The sequence below is a fragment of the Equus caballus genome, chromosome 24 (assembly GCF_041296265.1).
Source record: "Equus caballus isolate H_3958 breed thoroughbred chromosome 24, TB-T2T, whole genome shotgun sequence".
NCBI classification, from domain to species: domain Eukaryota; kingdom Metazoa; phylum Chordata; class Mammalia; order Perissodactyla; family Equidae; genus Equus; species Equus caballus.
The window spans coordinates 31175636-31193315 of record NC_091707.1 but is presented as its reverse complement, the minus strand read 5'-3'; the positions used below and the strand labels follow the sequence as shown (position 1 = coordinate 31193315).

Here is a 17680-nt window from a genome sequence, read left to right as displayed (position 1 = left end):
CTTCTCCCACAGGCCCCTTTCACACCCCCTTCCCCGCCCCACCTCAGACTCTGCGCTTCCCCAGACTCTGAGATGTACAGCTTCCCTGTGCATTATGAGAAATAATAGGGGGCATGAGACCAGGCGAGGTTATTACCAACTCATAAATCAACCGTCAGGCTCTGCGGGTTGTGGCGAGGTGTCTGAGACGGGCTCCCCCGGTTTGTTATCTCACCCAAGCCCCCACGATTGATTCATAACCTCATAACCCTCCTGCGTCCGAATCCCAAGTCTTCTATCTAATTGTCAGCAGCCGAGTACATGATTTGCAAGAGGATGCGGGCAGCGGCAGACGTGGGGGTGGAGGAGAGATTAGTTTTGTCAATCAAAGGCGTCCAGGGCGAGGTGGAGAGCGCTGGGATTCAGCTCCACAATCAGCTTATTAAAGGGAAGGCTGAATGCGGCCACATTGATTGGGCCTCAGTGCGCGGAACCGGAGGATCGCGGCCGCCTGGGGTGTAGCCTGCTCCAGGAGGGTCGCTCCCTGGATGAGGCCTCCCGGACAATCCAAAGGCAGGAAGAAAAACAAGTTGGCAGAGCTGTGGCTTTCGGGGACAAGTGGTCTCAGGCCAGGTGTCCAGTGGCACCCGGCAGAGAACGTTATAAATGTTTTATGTATAACATTTATACATGTTTTGAGGGCTGCTCAGCATTTCCGGGAGGGCTGGAGGGGGCCCAGTGCTGGAAGGCGTCAGGGGCCTTATTGCCTTCCAGTGCTGTCTAATGGTCATCTCATTTGTGCAAATCTGAATCTGATACGTGGTTCATGAGCATTTTATATTGACATTAATCTTTGGGGCTAAGGCTTTCTCCAGGGTTGCAGGAGAGATGAGTCAAGAGGCAGCCTTCACGACGCCCGGGTCTGCAGGCTGCAGTCACTTACCCGGAATCTGATCCTGTAACCACACTGCTAGGTCAATAACACGGCTGCCCTTCCACAGCATGCTTTAAGGCTCTAAGTCTGCAAAGTGCACCGGACATCTGCCACCACCTTGGGACGGCTGAGGCGTGCACAGCAGAGAGTGCGAGCAGGCTAGGTTTCAAGCAGAATCTGGGACACACAGGTTCTTGGGCAAAGATTTTATTGGTGTTGCACTAATTCTAGCTCCAGGGACCTGGAGCTCCGGCTTGGTGGAATGAACTTGGTTTTCGTAATCAGAAGATCTGGGTTCAAATCCCAGCTCTGCCGTGTACTAGCACATCACCTTGGATGAGTTGCTCTACCACTCTGAGCCCCAGTTTACCCACCTGCAAAATGGGGCCAATCACAGAACCGACCTCAGATTCTGAGTATTAAAATGAGGAAATGGAGGTAGAGGCTTGGCGCAGTCCTTGGCGCTGACCAGGCACACCATCAGATGTCGGTTACTCTCCTTCCCTTTCCACTGACAACTCATACACACCCTCCAACTCCCCGAAGTGGAATCTGCCTCAGAGCTGATCTCCTGGCCTGGGATCTCCCACCTGGAACCAATCCTTTCTCCCCCTCCTCCCTCGGCCTGGGCTGCAGGGCTCCTGGCCCCGGACAGTTCAGAGCCTGTCCTAGCTTGGCTCTTTCAAGCTTCTCCATTTCATTCAAATAGAGGAGAGCCCATTTCTTTCAAAAATCAGTGTGGGACCTTCTCTATCAGCCGAGGATCTACTCCCAGATCAGTTTCCAGTCCTTGAGGCAAAACGTCAGTAGAATCCCAAGGAACCCTGAGATCGCTCCTTCTCCACCCAGCTACAGCCAAGCCCTTTGCCTGGCTTCTCCCACCCACAGGAGTGCCCAAGGCAGGCAGCCTGGGTGTGAATCTGGTTCTGCTCCCACCAGCTCTGCGACCTTGGGGATGGGCCTTCCTCTTCCTCTTCAGTTTCTATAAGATATGATAAAAGCACAGCTTGAGAGGCGGACAGGAGGCCCGTGTCCTTCAGCACAGAGCTGACGATCAGGAAGTGTTGACTTCATCATTATCACTTCTGGTATTCCAACTGGGACATTTTCCTTCATTGACCTGCAGCGATGAATAAGATGGCTCTGTCCTTCAATACAAAGGGGCAGCAGCATGCTGCAAGGGCTCTGACTGGAGTATTTGTGGGGTGAAACGAGGCCACAGATAGGGGGTAGGTAATTCCAGCTGCTTGAGTGTCAGGAAAAGGCTCACAGAGAAGGAGGTGCTGAGGATCAATGGGAAACAGCAAGAGGAGATCAACCGAGGATGAGAGTACTGGACGGAGAGTCACAAACGCCAGCAGAGCAGCCTGAAGCAGCCACCCTGACGGCACCATACGATATCTAACATTTATATCCAGGTCAAAGTGGGTCAAACAGCAACTCTGTGAAAGGGAAGAGAGTCCTAGAAGGGCGGAGGTCACCAGCATGCTCTGGCATCACCTGTGCAAAGCTCTGTGCCGGACACCGGGAGCTGAGATTCAAGCAGGAATCAGAAAAAGCGCCAGGCTTGCGAACTAATGGGAAGTGATCTCAGGGCTGCTGAGGAACGAGCTCGTGTTTTCCCAGCACCAAGATGCTGCCCTTTCCCTCCCTCCCTGTTCTCATCCCAGGCCTTGCAGCCACTGGCGCCACTGCCATGAACACTGCCTGCGGTCTGCCTCAGGCAGGCGACGCGCCTGCCGGGTCAGTCTGCAGCCTGTGCACCTCCTCTGCTGGCCACTGTCCTGGATCCCTGCCCAGCTGCCTTCAGTGAGGCCCTGCAACCCAGAAGGGCTCGAATGCAGGACAGCAGCATACTCCTATCGTTTCCCTGCCTCCCCATCTTTCAGGGGAGGGCCAGCGGCTCTGGGCTTCTCTGGGGTCTGCTGTCTTCTTGCCTCTTCAGGACCCCTCCCCCTTGACTCCACCCCAAACAACAGCCCTGTCTGAGGGTGGGAGGGGTTGACGACCACAAGACAGAAGTAGTGGCTGGAGTGACAGGAGCTGGTCGAGGCCTGTGTGTTCTGCTGAGGGCCAGCGAGGGCCTGGGAGAGCCAGGAGGCCAGCAGAGTGCCACCCAGTGCCCTGCCATCAGTAAGAAACCGAGGGAGCTGCCAGTAGCCAAGTCACACTGCTCACCCTCCCCGCCCTACCCGTTCCTCCTGAAACCCTAACTCCTTTTCTTCTTCCCGTATTTAGCAAGGGATCAGAGCCCGGCTCTGGAAGACTCAAGAGAAAAGTGAAGCCAGCCACTTGTGACGGAGGGGGCTGTCACAGCCTACAGTCCAGACCTCTACACCTGCCTTTTCTGGTTTCTGCAGGGCAGGCTCTCAGATCAATAACACACCGACCTGTGAGGAGAGGGAAGGACACCGAGGGGAGGGGACCGAGGTCCCTGAGGCCTGCAGGGCTGGCTTCCTGCTCTTCACTTCCTTAGTTGCTCATTCCAGCCCTCCCCATCTCCCAGCAGACAAGCTGCGCCCCCACCCCCTCAACATCTGTGCCCAGGGATTGCCCATCCCCCATTAACACAGATGCTGCACACGCACACCCATTCACACCCATCCCCGTGCACAGACCTGACGCACTCAACTCACACTCACACGTTCACACCCACTCAATACACACCTGCAACATACACTCAATCACACATGCGTTCACACCCACAGACACACACATACACAACCCTCTCATATTTCATAGACATCTAATCGCTTCTGTAATATGTCCGCATCCCTAAAATCCTGAAAAATAACCAAAAGAAGCTTAGACTCAGAACAAATTTTGAGGAAAGAACTGCTTTTATCTGTTAGAAACCGAAGTCACACAGAGCAGAGGCCAAACCTCGGTACCACTCTGATGAGCTGCTGTGAGTCCCTTTGCTGGACGTCACCTTGACTGCCCGCAGGCAGGAGCTGGAGAGGAGAAAGAGCAGCAGACCCAGCCCGACCCGGGCGGAAGGGAGAAATCACTGCACTCATCTGCAAATGTCAAACCCGGTCCTCTTCCCCGCTTCTAGAGGATTTGGGTCCTCTGTGGTTAAGGGGTGGTCTTGGAGCTGAGGGGCAGGAAGTCAGGATAGCAGATGGGAAAAGGAAGGTGAGAAAGAAAAGCAGAAGCGCTACACCCGCCAGCAGGGCACTTACTGTAAAAGTGTGGTCACATGGACGTCGTGTCAGCGAGGTCCTGTGGGGAGCAGGGGCCCTGTGAACACCACAGTTGGGGGGAGTGTAATGAAGGCGCTGTAGACAAAGGTGTGGTTGGGTTAAGGGAGGTGAAGCAGCCTGGAGCGACAGCAGCAGCTAGAGAAGATTCCACCACTAGGTGCAACGCGGCAGGAAGAGAGAGCAGGTATGGGGACCCAGAGGAGGTGGTGGCTGTGGGAGAGTGTGGCTGGACAGCAGCCATGGCCTTCAGAGGAAGAACACAGCCTCTATCGAACCAAAGTCTACTAGGGAACAAACGTGTGACCTCTCCTCCTCTCCTCTGATCTCCAGGTGGTGCCACCCTGGAGATGAATCCATCATGCCCAGAGGGTGAGGGCGCCCACAGTGACAGCCTCTGAGGATGCAGAGCTGAGCGAGAGAAGTTGGCTCTGGAGAGATAGATGGAGAGGAGAGGTGGAGGAGAGAAAGCATTTACTTCACAGGCTTATCCATAAAGATAGTTCAGGCGAGTTTTTTATTTAGTACGCTTCAGCAGAAGTCACAGCTGGAGGGTTTTGCTCTGATGTCCTGGTTCCCACGATAAGGATACTTTACACCCATAAGGAGACGGAGGGCTCACAAGGGCTGCACACGTACCAGCCCTAAGCCACCCTCACAATGCATCTGAGCCTTTGCACATATGCTCCCATTTCACACCTGGGGAAACTGAGGCTCGGGAGCCTAATGGTTTCATTCCAAAAAGCATTTATTGAGCTCCTACTGTGCCCAGTGCTGTTCTCTATGCTGATGTGGTGAACAAGATGGGCACAGTCCCTGCCCCCTCCAAGCTCACATCCTCCTGGACAAGTCAGACAACTAGCAAGTAAGCCACAAAAACAAGAGCGAGCAGTGCAAGAATGAAGATAATCTAGGCCAACGGGAGAGAGAGTGACTGAGGGCTACGGAGATCGGGAGGTGAGCGAGACGACCTTCACACTGAGGCCCGAGGATGGGGTTGTGTCAGTATTTAGAGGAAGAGCGTTCCCAACAGAGGGACAGCAATGCTAGAGCCCCGAGGTGGGAATAGGCAGAAGGAAGGCGTGAGTGACTGGGGACTGGAGACCTCGCCAGATTGGAGATGGGACTGGAAAGAGAGGGGCTGCAGCCCCTAGGGAAGCCTCTGGAGGGCTTGGAGTAGGGGAGGGGTCTGGGTATGTCTTTAAAGGATCACTTTGGCTGCTGGGTGGAGAAACGATTGTAGGGGGACCAGAGTAGAAGCAGGGCACCAGCTAGCGGCCATTTTTAGTGGTCAGAGAAATCTTAATGCCGGCTGGGCTCCGTGGTGGCATGAGATTGAGAGAAGCAAGCAGGTTCGGGGTCTGTCTTGGAGGCAGGGCTCCTGGTCCTCTCTGACAGACGGGACGTGGAGCACGAGATCAAGGGGAGTCAGGATCGACTCCGGGTTTCTAGCCGAACCAACTGGACGCATGAGGAGTTCAGACTAACTGAGATGGGGAGGCAGGCTGAGGAGAAACCTGGGTTCCTACGTTGGCCATGTTTTGCCTGAGATGGATATCCATAGTAGCCGTTCAAGTGGGATGTCAAGTTGGCCGCTGGACAAATGAGTCTGGATTTTCGGGAAGACAACAGGCCAGACATATTCTTTGGGAGTCACTGGTGTGTAGGAATGTCCATCAAGCAGTGAGGCTTGATGAGGTCATCCAAGGAGAAGATGTAGAAAGAGAAGAGGAACCAAGTCCTTGGCCTGCAAAAGGCACAGCTGGCAGGCTATCCTTTCTCAGTCTGGAATGCCTTCCATCACCCTGAATGCCCGGGCTTCTGTCATCTGTGACTTAGCTTACGGTCACGGCACTCCATTCCCCTCCCTCAGGAGACAGCAAGAAAAAAGAGCCCAAACACTGGACCCTCTGCCAGGCCCTCCTGGAATCTGCCATGAGAGACACCTCCCTTTTCCTGCTCATGTCTCAGTTCGGGGAAGAATCTACACTTACCACCATTTACAGCACCTGTCAGCTCTGCCCAGCGACCAAGCCAAAGAGACAGCTAAGGATTTCTGTGTTCTCTTCTGATTTATCACAAATTTTCACTTGTTTTCTGGCTTTTCTATCACTAAATTACAGCAGACTCCCTGAAAGCATCTTGTGTGACTCTGGAGCTGGCCTGTGGCCAAGCACCGCTGTGTGAACACTGCTCTGAGCGGACACAGTCACTCAGCCTGGGAAGTGACTTCGAGCTCCGGATCCCACCCGTGCTGGAAGACTTTAGGGTGGAATGTCGTCAGGAGCCAGGCATCTTTCTAATGTGCAGGCCTCATTTCATACCGATCAACTCCAGACTGAGAGATGCTGGCTTTTGTTCAGAGAACATGCTGAGAATATTCCCAAATGGAGAAACTCTGTGACTAGGAAGAGGACAGAAAAAATATAAAACCCATCACGAGTTTATTCTTTCTAGTCCCTTTCCCCATCATCGCCCCTGCTCCTAGTGCTGGCTACTTCTAAAATGGATTAGATCTGAGGCAGTGAGTAACTAAAGATATTGCTAGAATTAATAAAGAGAATACAACAGAGTCCAAATAATGAATGGAGAGAGAGCTGCATGAGGAAACCCCAGCGAAGGATGGCTCCTGTAAGTGGTCGCAGAATTGAGCTTATGATTCCTGGAAATAATAAAACAAAACAATAAAGTCTATCGCACTCTGTGCTTGGCCTGTCTGTCCATTAGTGCATGCGAGGGTCCTTAGGAGAAGGACCCTTCTCCTCAGCTCTGCCTCCCTGACTCCCTGCAGAGGGCACATCATGGATTTTCAATAAACATCTGATGAACATATCAAAGAACGTTGGCCAAAGTCAATGATTTGCCTTTTGGTGTAGCTAATAGGCATGTTGTTTTTTCTTCCAGACATTGGTTTTGACGGCATTCATTACTTCTTATGGCCACTTCTGGATCTTGATAGATGGGCCAGATCTTCGGTGTGGAAAGTTATGCTGCTATTTGCTATTGCAGATTATTTACACGTATGTTAAAGAAGAGGGAGCCAACACACAGCCCTATTTGAAGTTCCTCAGGACTAGAACTTGATATGTCAGCAGCCCCTTCCTGCCCACCCTCATTCTCTGAGTGGTGTTACGGTCAAATACCGCCACAGCTCTGAAAGAATGTTAAAAGCCCAGATTAATATTGAGGTTGTATGGCTCAGCCTACAGGCAGAACTAAAGGCTGGCGTCTGATCAATACATGATAAAAACACTGGCCATTTTTCTAAAACATTTTCTCAGCTATGGTTATATCCATGCCAACAGGACGGTAGTACACCGAGAGACCCGGACTTGGAGTTTATTCAGAAGAGGGTTGTATATAGTTTTGAGGGGTTAAGATTAGGTTCAGTGGCACACTCCCGAAAAACAAACAAAAAACAGTGGCTTAAACAACACGGAAGTGTATTTGGAAAAAGAAGCCGGGAGGTGGCCCCATGGGGTCCTCAGGAATCCACACTTTAATGTTTCCCTTCCACCCTAAGTGCTTGGTTCCCCTCCCCAAGGTTGCTTATGGTTCAAAATGTCTGCTGAAGCATCAGTCATCACATTCTAGTTTCAGGCAGGAGGAAGGAGGGAAAGCAGAAGCGCTAAAGAGTGCCTCTCCCAACTGGAGACACCCCACTTTAAGCACATTTTCCGGAAGTCTCATATTCTACTTACACCTTGTGAGACACAGAATACTGGCTCCTCAAAGATGGCCATGTCCTAATCCCCAGGACTATGAATATCTATCTTCCATGGCAAAAGGGACTCTGCAGATGTGATTAAACTAAGTCCCCCAGGGTGGAGAGAGTATCCTGGATTATCCAGGTGGGGTCAATGTAATCACAAGGATCCTTATAAGAGAGAGAGGCAGGAGTGTCAGAGAGGGAAGATGTGATGAGAGAAGCAGAGGGGTGTGTGTAGGTGAGACAGAGAGAGAGATTGAGAGCATTAGCCAGCTGCTGGCTGTGAAGACGGAGGAAGGGGCCATGAGCCAAGGAAGGCAGGCAACCTCTAGAAACTGGAAAAGGCAAGGAAACAGATTATCCCCCAGAATCTCCAGAAGGAACCCAGCTCTGCCTTGATTTTAGCCCCATAAGACCCATTGCAGACTTCTGACCTCCCAAACGATAAGATAATTTGTGTTGTTCTGTTTGAAGACACTTCATTTGTGCTAAGTTGTTGCAGCTGCAGTAGGAAACACACACACACACACACACACACACACACACACACACATCTTTGGCCAGAACTCAGTCGCTCGACCACACCTAGCCATGGGAAAGCTGAGAAATCGTCTTTTATTCTGGGCAACCATGCGCTCAGCCAAAAGTGGGGCTTTATTACTAAGGAGGGAAGGAGAAATGGGTGCTGGCGTCGCTCCAGCAGACTGCAGGGGGAGCTACCCATGAAAGGAAGGGTCCCTATGTTTAGGACAGCAGAAAAGCATCCTTCTCAAGACAGAAGTGGCAACACTTTAAATCCATATTGAGGAAATATACCTAAGGAGATAGCATAAAAAGCTTTAAAGTATTGTGGCAACTGATTCAATGAAGGATTCAAGTAATTCCTTGGCAGAACATTTTCTGTAATGCCTATTTTAGCTGAAAGTTACTGATCAGATATGCTGTGGTCCGTAGGATTGTCTGAGCCCAACTGTGAAGTCTGAAGTCTAAATAGAACTCTGAATTTGAGAGAAATAATTCAATCAGTTATCAGTAAGATTTTTGGTCTCCAAACTTCTCTTGGTAAAGTCAGGCCATGAGAAATAGCTCAAAAACCACTTTCTCTCTTTCCCTAGGCAAATGCAAGGGCTGACACAGAAATTACAGATAGAACATCAAAAAGTACTTGTGAAAAGTACTTGGTGGGGCTGGCCCCATGGCACAGTGGTTAAGTTCAGCACGCTCTGCTTTGGCATCCTTGGTTTGTAGGTTCAGGTCCTGGGTGTCTCACATACAAAATAGAGAAAGATTGGCACAGATGTTAGCTCAGGGCAAATCTTCCTCAAGCAAAAAAAGAGGAAGATTGGCAATAGATGTTAGCTTAGGGTGAATCTTCCTCAGCAAAACACACAAAAAAAAAAAAAGAAAGAAAGAAAAAAGTACTTGGTACATCACAGATGCTCAATCGATTTTTTTAAAATGAATGAATGAAGGAGAAAATAAGCAAGTGAATAAAGATACGAACTTAATGGATTTCAGTATGGCTTCATCCATTCATTCAACATGAGAGCCTTCTATGTCCTGGGATTAGGTTAACTGCTGGGTCCAATAAGATGCTGTTCCCATGCTCAAGGAGCTCACAACCTCAGGGGGAAGATGGATTAGTAAACCAACGATCGTATTTCAGTGCATTGAGTGCCACGATAGACATATTTGCAGGAAACTGTGGGAACATGGACGAGGGCACCTCCATCAGCCCTGGCTGCCAGGAAGACTTTTCTGGAGGAGGTCATGCTTGAGCTGAATCTTAAAGGACAAGTTGGAATTAACTAGTAAGGGGGATGGCATTCCGGTATGAGAGAACAACGTATTCAAAGCCACTGGATCACGGGGCATGATATCGGCAAACATTTATACAGTACTTGCTATATAATGCCAGGCACTGTTCCAAGCCCTTTACATATATTAACTCATTTATATGCACAGCAACCTGATTAAGCAGGTACTGGCATTATCCCCATTTTACAGATGAAGAAAGTGAGGCAGAGAGAGGTTAGGTAACTTGCCTGAGGTCACATGACCTCTAAAGCTGGGATTTGAACCCAGGCACTTTGGCTGCAGAGTCAATGCTTAGAGTCACTCATTTTGCCTGACTCAGGGAGGGGTGGGGAGTACTGGAGGGCATGATGAGGGAGGCATGCAAAGCCAGAACTTGAAAGCTACAGGAGACCACTTAAGGAGGCGCTTCCTCTAAATGCTACTTAACATGCTCTCTTGCCTAAAAGACTTTTGTTGTCAGAGTTTTCTTAGCTTTCTGGACTATCCTTACCAAACTAAGAAATATGGTGGCTAGTGCCCAAGCCGCCTAGGAGAGGGAAGTTATTTCTAGTTTCAACCTATGATGTGTTCACAGGCAATTACTGGGGACAGGTCATCCAGAAAACTGTTAGGCAGAGTGTGCTAAGTTCTTGCATCACAGAAAACCACTTACCATATCTGACTCTGTCTCGACCTTGTAAACACCTCCTCTTGCCAGTCAAGCTCTGTGTGGTGAAGTGGCGTGTGCAAAGCTACGATGGAGACGAGCCGGGGTGGACCCATCATTAATCATCCTGATTGCAATGCTGAATGACACCCCCTTTCTAGAGTAACCCACTGGCTGCCATTAGATCAGGCTGCTATTGTAGAATGTGGCTAAATATTTCCTTCTGTTTTAAGTGGCTATCTCAGGAGCATGGTCCTGGCGGGGTAGGATGGTCACAGAAATTTTGTTAAACAACATTCAAAATCCCAGCAGAGGTAGCACATAGCTTATTTGCCAGGATTACGGCTCCCACTCACCCACCCTCCCTGGAAGCAGAGGTGCTCTAGCCAGAGAGAGACACAGACCTTTCTTCTGTTCTGCCTACCTGGAGGAGGTGTGGTGGATGGGAGCAAGGACCAAGTGGGATTCTCAGGGATGAAGTATGAGGTTACTGTACTAAGGAAGAAAGAGTGTTTTTTGATACAGACTAAAAATTATAAGTGATGCCAGGTCTCTCTTTTGTTATCCTTAATCTTAAATGTCTTATCTTCTCCACTATCTTTTGTCTTATGCATCGTAGCCATGAAATCAGCTCAGAGCTGTCCATTGCCTGGGGTGTGTCTTCACCTCTAGAAGGTGAGAGGCCAGGGCAGGGGCTCACACCCTCTCTCTTTAAATGACCTTCCTCACTTCCTTGGACCACGTAGTTGCAAGAACAGAGCCTGTCACTGACGAAGACTAGAAAACCAGACTTGAGACAAGGCAACTGGAAAATGTCCATCAACATGGCCCACAACTGGTTCTGGGGAGGAAATTACTCTGGCCAGAGGAGAAAGTGTTCCCAACTCCTATGTCACTGGCTCCTAAGTCAAAGTCTGGCAGGGGCACATCTGACTGGCAGAGCCTGGATTACATCTTATGTCCTGGCTGCACCCGGAGCTGGGCGAGAAAATATCCAGTATTTCCGGCTTCTGTTGTTGGGAGTGGTCTTTGCCCCAAACAACTCTCATTTATGGAATTTCCTAGTCAAAGCAAGACATTCAGATGTTGGGTAGACAAAACCTATGACAAATATCCTTTATGCGTCTTTCCCCTCAAACTCAAAATGAGAAAATCCCAAGACCAAGACCAGGGTGAAGTCTTAAGGGAAGAAAAGCAGAAAGATTTCCTGGACCACCACCAGCATGAAAGGAGAGAAGGTGGCCCGACCTGGATGGCCATTTGGAGAACCAGGCGGGCATGCGTCTAGAGGGTCCTCCTTGCACCTATCACTTGGGGACCTGGAAGTGGGTGGCAGGACCCTGGAAAGCATAGAATGGGATTCAAACAGCTAATACAAAGCTCTCCACAGCACCCTGCAGTATCCAAGAAATGTCACATTAGGTGCGCTAGACGGCAGTGAGATTAATTTGGACCAAAGAAAAGTGGAGTTTCTGTCCCCAAAGAATTTGTAATCTTCCAGGGAGAAATTCTTAGTAACTTGTGTCCAATAACTTCACCCAAGGAGCCTGACTACCCTAAGAACCAAATAAATTACAAAGGCTACAGGTGCCAACTGCATACTGCTCATTCATGTTCCCCCACAACGTGACCTCAGCCTACCTCTGAAGCTTCGTCCACCACTTCAGCCCATGAGTAGACACACTGCTAGGTCCCCAATGCATCTGGGGATTCCTGCCTCCAGGCCTTTGTTCTCATGGCTCCCTCCACTTGGAACACCCAGTGTCCACCTCCTTTAGAGGACATCAAAGGGGATTTCCCCAATGACCATCATTTCCATGAAAGACCCACCCCACAGAACCCTTCCCCAGATTTTGGGTTGTCCCAGAAAGGACACATGAACACTGTCAGATGTTAATTTCTATGTTGTCTTGTAATTATCACATCTGAAGGGCTTGGTCATGGCTAAACACAGAGCAGCATGTTCACCTAGGATGCAAGGCCAGGAGAGAGCTCTAGGATTATAAAGATCAAGTTCAAGGACAAACCAGAGTCAGAACAGAAATTTGAAACCAGAGAAAATGGGAAAATACAGAAAACAGTGATGAAAATCAGAGCAAAGTTCACAGACAATCCAGCATCCAGGAGGCAAGGATCACATAGAAATGGGAGGCCCAGGTACAACAATTGGGCTTGGGAAGAATTCAGGGGAGGAGAGATGCCAGAGTCCCAGTGGAGGGTGCTGGTGATTCAAATTAAGAATTCACGAGCACAGCAACAACACTCCCTCCAACCCCACTCCCTCTGGGTACCCTCTCTCACGCGGTAGAGAAGCAAGGGCCTCGATTAGAAAGAACAGAAACAACAGGGTGACTGTTAAGATTGTGGATTTTGGGGTCCTATCCCCAGAAGGTGTGGGATGAGCTCTGAAATCTGCCCTTTTTTCACAATCCCCAGGGTAATTCTGGAACAGATGATCCACAGTCCACTCTGAAGATATTGGCTGCTGCAAAGAGCAGGCACCTTCTCTACCAGAAAGATCATAACACCCAGTTTCAATCTTTCCAACTAGACTGCAAGACCCTAATACATAGGGACTTTTCCCTCTAATTCCTTTTTATAGTACCTAGTAGCAATGTATAGTGCAAGTGCTTAATAAACGTTTGCTGCATGTATGATGCAACACTCGCATATACGCCATTCAGGCTGTCACTGGGACTTCTGAACATCTCTCCTCCGACTGATGGAAGAGGTCAACCAGCAGGACAGGAATTAAGCAGAGCAGAACAAAGGAGTATGTCTTCGTGATTAAATAACATTAGCTGGGCCCTGCAGACCACAGGCACTAGCTGTTGTAGGGGTTTAAGGTCATGGTTCCTACCCTCAAGAAGCATGCTCAAGGGTAATCAGCAAATAGGGAGACAAGATGAAACAAATGATGCAGAAGATGACAAAGTAAGTGACTAGATATGATACGCCTGCTCACATCCTGGTCAGCAAAAAAAAACCCCAAAGAACAAAAACCAAAATGTTGCTAGCGTTTAGAGTAATTTGAGAAAATGTGAGGGAGGTTCTGCAGGTGCCAGCCATAGGCTGGAGCTCTAAGAGAAAAGGGCTTCGTAATTCAGAGAAGGTAGCAACTTTGCTGCGTAAGGTTGAGGACATCTCAGCTGGAGACCTTGGTTTGGGTGCACATCCCAGGATCTGTGCAGAAAACAAAAGGCAGAATGTGCCTTTCCTGTCTCTCCTACTCTCCTGCCTGCTGAAGAGGATCCTGGCTTGACTCCTTCATCTCCCTCCCCTGCGCTCCCCAAAGGAGGGTCTTTGAGAAGCCATAATATTCTTGGGCTTTTGTGAATATGAATCAGGAAGAAAGTAGAAGGAGGAAAAAAGAGGCAAGCTTAAGTAATGACTGGAAGGTTTTTGTGTTCTGTTTGGTTTAGGGTGGGGGTTATGGAGAAGAGATGGTACAGAATAGCTCCAGTGTGTGAGAGAAGTAGATGGGAGAAGGAAAAAGGCTATTTTAAAGAAATGTTGTTTGGCTCCCTGGATCCCCTTCAAGAAGTTTTAGAATTATATGTACTTTGTATTTCTTTAGGTTGCATGGACCACTGCCTTTTCACACTGCTCTAATCTTTCTTATTTCTAATTATGGGTTGTGCAACCCATATACAACAGGGCCTCCCTGGGCTACCACTGCCCCACGCTGCCATGCACACTGGAGGCCAGATGACCACATCATAATACCTTCTCTAAAAGCATATATCCAAGCCCTGATAAATGATATAAGATGTTTCTCCTCAAACTCCCTCCATTCTCATCTCCAAACTCTCTCTTAGGGCCAGTTTCAACCCGTGCCCTGAGCCTTTCCAGGGCTCTCCATAGATTTCCCCAGAGTGCTCAGTGGGCAAACAGTCCAGCTTTCAAAAGCCAGCCAACAGTCTCAACAGAAGGCTAGAATTGAACAACCAATCACTGACTCCCTTTTGTTTCCCAAGGATACACCCGGGGCCTTCAGCATCAACTTACCCCACCACACATGATGTTACCCTGCACGCAGAAGAATCCCTAATTTAAACCTAATCATGACGGATGGTGTCTCTCAAAGTGTGGTCCCAGCAGCATCAGTATCACCTGGGAATGTTAGAAATGCATGTTCTCAGGCCCACCCTGCTCTCATGGAATTACAAACTCCAGAGGTAGGGCCCAGACATTTGTGTTTGAACAAGCCCTCATCAAGGTGCCAACCACTGATCTAGGAAAAAGTTTGGAAAGAGTGGACTCCTTTGTACCAATACCATTGTATCCTTACGGCTAAGGATTGAAAGTGGTAAATGTTGTGCTTGCTGGGTTTTCCACTTTTAAGGCAGAGATGAGACCTGTTTACTCCTTGTTGCAGCAACAGCGCACTTCATTTGCTACATAGAGTTTAATTAGTGGCTCTGGGAGCCATCTCAAGGAGGCAACAGGGGTTACTTGACCATTGATAGAGGGAACTCTGCAGTGGATACCTGCAGGCCCCAGAGATAGACTGATCCAGAGAGAGCTAGGACGATCAAGGGGCCTCCCCCTTACCATCCATTGCTTCCAACATGTGGCAAGGGCCTTGGAGCTAACAAATCCTGCTAGGGTTCTCTCAGAAACACCATCACTCCAGGTGAGGCTGAATCTTCCGGAGAGAAATAAATTCCCCCATCCATCCATCCATCCATCCATCCATCCATCCATCCGTGCTTTTATCCAACTACCCACAAATACGTGTTAGACTACTGTAACTTGAGCTTTAGAAATGTTGAGACCAGCTCATTCCCCCTCCTCCTTAGTCAGTGAGTAAAACCCAAGGACCTCTGGAGCCACGTTATTTCTCAGTCTCGTCTCCATGTTGCTTTCAGCTTCCTCTTCCCGTAAGTGGTCCCTTACCCACTCCCCATGAACACATCTGGAACCTCTGTTCTCTGGTTCCACTGGGGAAAAAAGTCTCCACGCAGCCTGCACCTATGCATGGAAGGATCCCTCCACCTCCTGGTCTTCACTCGCTCTGCACGTTTCCAGTGCCCTTTGTCCTTGCGCCGCCTCCCCACACCCCACCAGCTGATTTCGCGTTAGGAGGGAAAGTAAGTAGGAGTCTTCCTTGCTCTCTGATGCCCTCCATGACATTTCTTCTTTTTCTCATGCAAAATTCCTGATTATCTGAGGCTTGTATATTCCACCAGTTCATCTCTACTCCGCCTCTGGCCTGTCATCTCCATTTTTGTTAACTCCTCCTCATTCGTGGAAGATTTAGCACCTGTATCTCTTATTTTCCACCCCAAATCCTACTGTTGTCCTTGGTGACAGCATTATCCATGTGGAGGACCCATTTAATGTTGCCTTTTTGGTTCCCTGTCCTCTACTCCAACGACCTTCAAATTCAAACCATCTTTCTCCTTCTGTCTGTAAACTGCATGGATATTCCAGGCGGAGTTAGAACTCAGCAGGGTGACCAGAGTTCTTCCCCAGGGCACCAGAATTTAGAAAGTACAATAGAATGATTTTTGAAGATTGTGCAAATATTTAAACATCTCTGTTATCTTAGGAAATGATACCTTCTCCAAACACATCCCGACTCTCCAGCCACATGGGAGAAGGAGGAGTTCTATTTTTAATGGCGAGGTTCAGGACTCTTAGCAGGACATATAAAAGACCAAGCCTATACCCCCAACTTCTTCTCGCCAGCTCTCTGGGCCTTTGCACACGCCGTTGTGTTGCTCACTGCACTTGGCCTGCCTATCTCCAACTCCTCCTATGGGGCCCAGCTTAGATGTTACTTCTTCCCCCTCCTCCACACTCCATATGGTCCCACAGCCCACACACACATATCTCTATCAATCTGCTTTTCACACCACACGGCTGTCGCTGTCCAGTTATCTATTCCTCTCACTATATGTAAGGCACCTGGAGAAATGCACTGTCTCTTATCCATCTGTAAATCCCCCATGCCAAGCTCAGTGCCCATCACACAGCAACCACTTGATAAATATTTGTGGAACAAATGGGTCTTCACAACCCACAAAGTCCAACTGCCTGACGACACAGTAGGATGGACTCCCACTCTTCTCCATTGCCCACCCCATTTCCTTACCACTCATAGTCCTTGCCATCTCAGCTAATGGCAACTCTATCCTTATGGCTGCTTGGCCCCAAGTTTCAGAATGATCCTGGAAGCCCCTCTTCCTCTTACATTTCCCATCCAATCTCTCAGGAAACATGTTCAGCTCCATCTTCCAACATGGGGTGTGTCCCCAAATCCAGCATGGCTCACCACCTCCAGGACTGAGCCACCATCTTCTCCCTGCCTGGATTCCTAAATGGTCTCCCACCTTCCATCCTTGCCTTCCTGAGGTTGGTTCTCTTTAAAAATGCCAGTCATGTCAGATCTGCTCAAAACCCTGAAACGGCCAAAGTCCTCACAATGGCCCACCAGACTCGACATCATCTGACCCCCCATTCAGCTTCTTCCCCTGGTACCCACAAGGCTAACTCTCTCAATTGCCATCAATTCTTTGCTCAGGTGTCACCTTATCACTGAGGCGTCTCTGACCACACTGTTAATACAGCAAACTGCCCAGCCCTGCTCTCCTGGTTCCCTCTCCCTGTTCCACTTTGTAAAGTTTCAGAAGCTCTTATCCCCCTTCACATACTAGAGACTACTTATTTATTATGCTTATTATCTAGTGTCTGCTCCCCCCACTGAGATACAAGCTTCATCAGGGCAGGGATCTTTATCGATTTTGTTTGCTGACACAACCTGAGCACCTCGAAAAATGTCTGGCACATAGTAGGTGCTTAATAAATATGAATATATTTTACACACAGAATTAATTTTAAAAGAATGATTCAGTCCTCAGATGTGTCAGTTATATACTGCTGCATAACAAACTGCCCCCAAACAACAATTATTTATTTTGCTCCGGAATCTGCAATTTGGGCAGAACTTGATGGGTTCAACTCCCTTTGCTCAATGCAGCATCAGCAGAGGTGGCTTGACCAGGGGCAGGAGGATCTACTTTCAAGATGACTCACATGGCTGCAAGTTAGTTCCTGCCGATGGCTGGGAGCTCAGCCACCGGTGTGAGTTGGGGACTTCAGTTCCTTTCCATGTGGGCCTCTCCACAGGCTGCTTGGGCTTCCTCACAGCATGGGGGACTGGATCCCAAGAGCAAACATCCCAAGAGAGGTCAGCAGAAGCACACGGAATTTTTATGCCTTAGCCTTGGCTGACACGCAGTAACATGTTATGAAGCATTACCTCAGCCATACGCCATCAGCTCCACCTTCAGGGATGGAGGAGTGACAGAGCTCTAGAAAAGCATGTGGGATAGCAGATGTTATTCCAGACATCTTTGGAAATATAATCCACCACAGAAGGTTAG

The 17680-nt window shown here is 49.1% G+C and overlaps 1 protein-coding gene across 39 annotated transcripts in view; it reads right to left on the bottom strand.

The window, feature by feature from the left end:
- The window catches only part of RGS6 (regulator of G protein signaling 6), a 528942-nt gene that overhangs the window by 107783 nt on the left and 403479 nt on the right, over positions 1-17680 (bottom strand). The gene's annotated exons all lie outside the window — the stretch shown is intronic.